The 6,000-nt window shown below is 26.2% G+C and overlaps 1 long non-coding RNA gene across 1 annotated transcript; it reads left to right on the forward strand.

The window, feature by feature from the left end:
- Positions 1–1,357: 1,357 nt before the first annotated feature.
- Positions 1,358–2,591, forward strand: LOC136091450 (uncharacterized). The gene is made up of 2 exons (XR_010643988.1): positions 1,358–1,860; positions 1,940–2,591. It is a non-coding gene; the product is annotated as an uncharacterized LOC136091450 (long non-coding RNA).
- The last annotated feature ends 3,409 nt before the right edge of the window (positions 2,592–6,000 follow it).

Genomic DNA, 6,000 nt, shown 5'->3' on the forward strand with positions numbered 1-6,000 from the left:
TTTGACACTAATCTCAGACATTCTTCTTTCAGTTGTATGTCGAGAAACAGAAATATTTGAAATTAACCTTTGAAATTTGCTATTATTCTAAAACTGAGATCACATCAAAAAAATTTTGTTTTACAAACTCTCTATCGGTGTAAGGATGTTTACTTTTTGCAATTTTCCAAGCTATAATAAAAATTGCTTCTGTTGTAATATTTGATTCTTTGCTGGAAGATGAAATATTCATTTGTTGATTTTTAATTATTGCTTTAAGCAACTCGATTTTATTTTTTCTACGTCATGAATTTATTGGGTATTCTTCAGAAAAACACATATATTTTGTTTCATGGCGACGTTTAACATTACATGTCTTATTATGAGCTAGTTCAGTATTGCAAATTAAACACATAGGTTTATTTTCTTTTTCAACAAATGCGTATTTTTCTGTCCAATCACCATGAAATGATTTGTTCTCGTCTTCAATTTTTCTTTTCTTTTATTGTGAAGAGCTTTATTGTCGCCTTTTGCTATATCCATTTTTCAAACAATATGTCTTCCGGCTATGTATAATTCAAGTTTTTATTACCAATAAATCAATAAAACTTTTGAAAAGAGCCGCAAGACCTTTTAAGAGCCGCTATTTGGCCATTCCTGATTTAAATTATCGAAAGATATTGTAAAAAAGTGTATTTTTTATGATGAATATAAATGTTTTAAAAAAAACTTTGTACAATAATTTTATAAACAACAACAAAAACGATTTTTTAAAATAAACTTTTGATGAATCCATAAATTTAACAGCCGAAAACATAATATAGTCATTTTTCTTATTATGATTTTTTGTTTGTTTTTGTTATGCTGTGTAAACTTACTAATAAAATTTGTTTACACTAAGCTTTCAAATAAAGTTTTAAAACTTTATTTGAAAGCTTAGTGTAACTTAAAAATTTCTCTTTTTTTAAGATTTCTTTTTTATATAGTTTAGCCTGTTTAAGTTTTTTTTTCCTTTGTGGGTTTTTTTCAGCGCTATCTAAAAAGCCGTGGTCAAGCTTTCAAAAAAAAAACAATTACACACGTTGTCAAGTTTGTAGTGCGATCGCACGCCTTTTCTGACCACGACTGGTTTATATATAAAGAGCTAATGATAACAAACAGATATATTACTAAAAATGTTCTTAGTGTTCATTTTTATATACCCGTACACAACGTACTTAACATTTTTATTTATAATTTATTTAAGACTATATTTCAAACACAGTTTACCTTGTTAAATAATACATCAATGTACTGATGTATTATTTATTGTTTTTTTTGAAAGAAGCTATTTTAACATGTTACTATGCCATTCCATCTAAGAATAATCTAAGAAATAAAAAATTATACTTTGATCCACTGTTTGCTTTTTTTGATCGCTAAATAGATTGTTAGTTATAGTTTAAATGATTGAAAGAATTGTTTTCATTTAATTTACTTGTTTAATTGATTGAATGAGTTCTATTATGTGTACACTGAAACAAAATTACACTTTCAAAATAATAAGCTTTCAAAAAATTTATCAACTCACTTCACACTATTTATCTTCTAAGGATGTTAAATTATTTCCAATGAAACTATTAAGGTGGATTATGCATAATCCTGTAGTAAAGCAGGTAAGTTTTGAACAATCACCATCACATATTACCTCGAATATAGAATCATTACCTCTCAGTTGTGTCATATCCAAGCAAAAGATTTACAACTGCAATAGCCTCTTCAACCAATAGCCTCCTTTCTCCGCCACCCAACAAATTTAAACTTGCGATTAATTGAATCTGGTTGGTTAATTGGTTAGAATCTTTTAATCGACAATGCATTCCTAGTGAATGGAAACTTATAGTATGGAAATTGATTTTAGATGCTTTCAGCTTTCAAATAATTAAAAAACTGCATTAGAAAAATGTTTTATTTATTTTAGATTCAGAATGATCCTTGTCTAGAAGATTTTACATCTGAAGAAGATCAATCATCAAAAGAAATTTTAGAAATTCCATCGACTTCAAGTGCAGATCCTATGTCTACCCCACTTGAATACATAAATAAAAAAAACTGTGTAGGTAAAAATAAACAGAGACTTTTTGATAAACTTTTAAAAGCATTTGAAAATTGTGTTCTTTCAAAAAAGATCATACCCATCTCTGTTGGTTTGTAGAAAGAACTGTTGTCCAACAAGTTTTACATGGGAGTGCTAAAATTACCACCTAACAATTTTTAAAGCAGTTGCCAAGTAAGATTGCAGATCAAAGAGCAAGTCTTGATGACTTTAAGCATAATTTTGAAGAAGCTGCATGGCCTGAAGTCAAGTGAAACTGTGAGCGGATTGTCTGAGGCATCTATAAACAATCAAAACAGCTTCAGTGTGATCATTGTTTAGATTATTATGTTTTTCTAAAAACATCATGCAAACCTAAAGAGTATTGGTTCTATTCTCAAAGTAAAGTAAGGAAATAGTGGAATTTAAGTTCATTTACTAACTTGAAATATAAAAATGTTTTTAATACCTATTTATGTAGCAACATAATTTATTTATATTTATAATAGTTTTTAATATAGTTCAAAGAGCATTGTAATTAGCTTTATCTTTCTTTAGATAGTGCCCTTTTTATGAGAACTTACTTGATAGTTAAAAAGACTTTTTTATAATAGCCCCTTCATGCATCTTTTAAGCATTTCTCACTTTGGTTTGACTTTTAATCTTACTTTTTAAAAGTTCCTAAGGGTAGAAATAATTTTTGCTAAACTCCATATTTCTTATTGCTATATTTTATTGTTTTTGATTATTGTTATTGCTTACAAATGCGATTTTACAGGTGTGTGTGTGAGGTGTTTCGACCCCCTCTCCTCCAAAGAAGGTGATCTTAAATTATAGTTGGTTTTTTACGAATTTAGTCGGCTAGTTGGGTATTTGACACAATTCGGTTGGGTAAATTTTAGTTTTGAGGACCTTTTTTCTTTTTCTGAGGAAGCCAGCCGGTCCTTTCTAAGGATTGTTCCACCCCTGCCCCCCTCTTACCCCTTAATTTATTTGTAGAGGCGCCTCTGATTGCTTAGCTTTAAAAAATTAAATTTTATTACTTATTTTTCTTTTCTTTGAAAGCCATTATTTTAGTTCAGATTTTAAAATTTTCAAGTTAAATTTCTGAATTTTGAATTTGATTTGAAGTTAGTAGTTTCAGAATAAAATTTGTTAGACATGTTGTAACGTATTGTCCCTTTTGCATTTTTTTCTTTCCATTTTTTTATTATTCTTTAGTAATTATATTAAGATCAGTGCTTAACTTTGACAATGTTAATTTTTTATTCATATTGTATTTAAGAATTTTTTAGGTTTATTGAGTTAAGTGATTTCTCAACTGTGAGAAATCACTTAACTCAATAAACCTAAATTTCTTTTTTTAATTGTATACCTTTTAATAAAGTCCTTCAACTTAAAGTTTAGGTTAATTATATATAATTGTATAGAACACATTAAGGTGCGAGCTGCAGATACGTTTCAAAAATTTTGTTTTTTGAACTACCCTAGTATGTATATATACATACATACATATGTATGTATTTATGCATGCAACAGTGACAGAACCAGGAATCTTTGGTGAGGGGGTGGGTTGATGTTGAAACATTTTTTTATTTTATATTACATTTGCGTCTACTCAAAAAAAAAAAAAAGGTTCTTCATTTCTAAGGTATTTTAGGACTTTTAAATTCTAGTGGGCAAGGGGGGGTTAAGCATACCTCCAATCCAATACTTTACCTCCTGAATATTGTATATGGGAGGTAAGCATACTTCGCATATATAATATTTTTAATCTTATTTGAGTTATTTTCTTATGCAAGCCTAATATTTTTTCAGCTATAAAAAGACTTAAAAGTGGTGATTTATATGGAATTATATATAAATAAACAGTCATCAAACTAAAAAAGTTCGTTTCTACGAACCGTAGCTGTTATTAAAATTTTATTCTTTTAAATTACTATTGCGCTTATCATGATATCCGACGAAAATATTAGCTAAGATGGGCGCTAAAGGAGAACTCATATGATAACCCATCCGATATCATGAACAAACATGGGTCAATAACTGCTCTTTTACAGCACCATTTTTTATAAACGATATGTGGATGACATAATTGCTATTTTTAATTCTGAATACGAAGCTCAAGAATTTTTCAAACACCTCAATAAACAACATAAAAATCTGAAATTTACTATGGAAAAAGAATAAGATGACCAGATGGCTTTTTTAGATGTACTTATTAAAAAATCCAACTCGTTTACGATTTCAGTTTATCACAAAAAAACGTATACAGGTCTTTTACAAAATTTTTTTAGTTTTATTCCCTCTTGCTACAAATTTGGACTTGTTCGGTGTTTGATTGATCGTACATTTAAAATTAATAATTCTTGGTTTGGTTTTGATAAAGATATTAAGAATCTATCATTAGTTTTACAAAATAATAAATTTCCGCAAAAAATTATTGACTATGAAATTAAATCCTATATTGATAAGAAAATGAACCCATCTGTGTCTAACATTGTTAATAGCTTAAATATAAGATACTTTAAGCTTCCATACATTGGAATGTACTCTAATCACATTAAAAGGAAAATTTCAAAAATTGTTCATAAATATTGCAAGGATGTTCTAATAAAATTAATTTTCACTACTAATAAAATACAAGATTGTTTTTGCTTAAATAAGTCACTTCCTAAACTGCTTAAATCTCATTTTGTCTATAAATTTTCTTGCGCTAGCTGTAACGCCAGTTATATTCAAGAAACCTCCAGACACTTGGCAACTAGAATAAATGAGTACCTTAAAAGTGATAAACAATCTCATGTATTTAAACACTTAAATTTATCTCTTAATTGCAAAAATTTGGCTAACTGTGATTCTTTTGAGATTTTGGATAATGCCCCAAGCAAACACAAATTAAAGATAAAAGAAGCCCTCCACATAAAATGGGAAAGTCCCTCACTTGATAAACAAGCTTTACATTATTCTATAAACTTATTAATTCTACTGTTAGTTTATTTATATATATATATATATATATAAATTTTTTTTTTTTTTGACAATGGGTTATTTTAATTATTTACCGAGTTATTTTGTAATAAATATATAGGTTTATTATGTATAATTTTTTGTCCGTTAATATTTCTCTGTAAAGACTTCTATTTTTTAATATATATTTCAGAGTTTTTTATTATTGTAAAATAATCTTTTGAAAATGTAAATAAATTTTACGATTTTATGTCAAGAATAAAAAACATCGTGTTATTTTTAAAAATAATTACTTATTTTATGCTATTACGACGTTCAATATATGTATATATATAAATATATATATATATATATAAATATATATATATATATAAATATATATATATATATAAATATATATATATATATATATAAATATATATACATATATATATATATATATATATATATATATATATATATATATATATATATATATATATATATATATATATATATATATATATATTATATAATAAATTAATATAAGAAATATATATAATATAATAAATTATGTCTTTAATATAAAAAAAATAAATGTCTATATAATAAATTATGTCTATAATATAATAAATTAATTGTCTTGTCCCTTCTGAACTAAAGGGAGAGCATTTTGAAGTAAGCTTATAATTTCTTCAAACATTAAAACAGCGGGGAGAAATTTTCTGCACATATGTCATGAACGAGATTCTTATCGTAATAATTGTTAATATGTTATTATGATACTAATTTGTTTAGGTAACTAGTTAAGTCTGGGCGTTTAACTGATTAAACAGACAAAATTTTTTCCTTGTAGGAAATAAGATTTAAAATTTTTTTTTTTAATTCTTAATTATAGATTATTGAACATTAATTGTTAACTCAAAAGAAAGATACTAAAGATTTTTTATTTTCTACCATTTACTAAATATTGTTGAAATAAAACGGTTGTAAAAAGG

The sequence above is a fragment of the Hydra vulgaris genome, chromosome 15 (assembly GCF_038396675.1).
Source record: "Hydra vulgaris chromosome 15, alternate assembly HydraT2T_AEP".
Lineage (NCBI taxonomy): Eukaryota > Metazoa > Cnidaria > Hydrozoa > Anthoathecata > Hydridae > Hydra > Hydra vulgaris.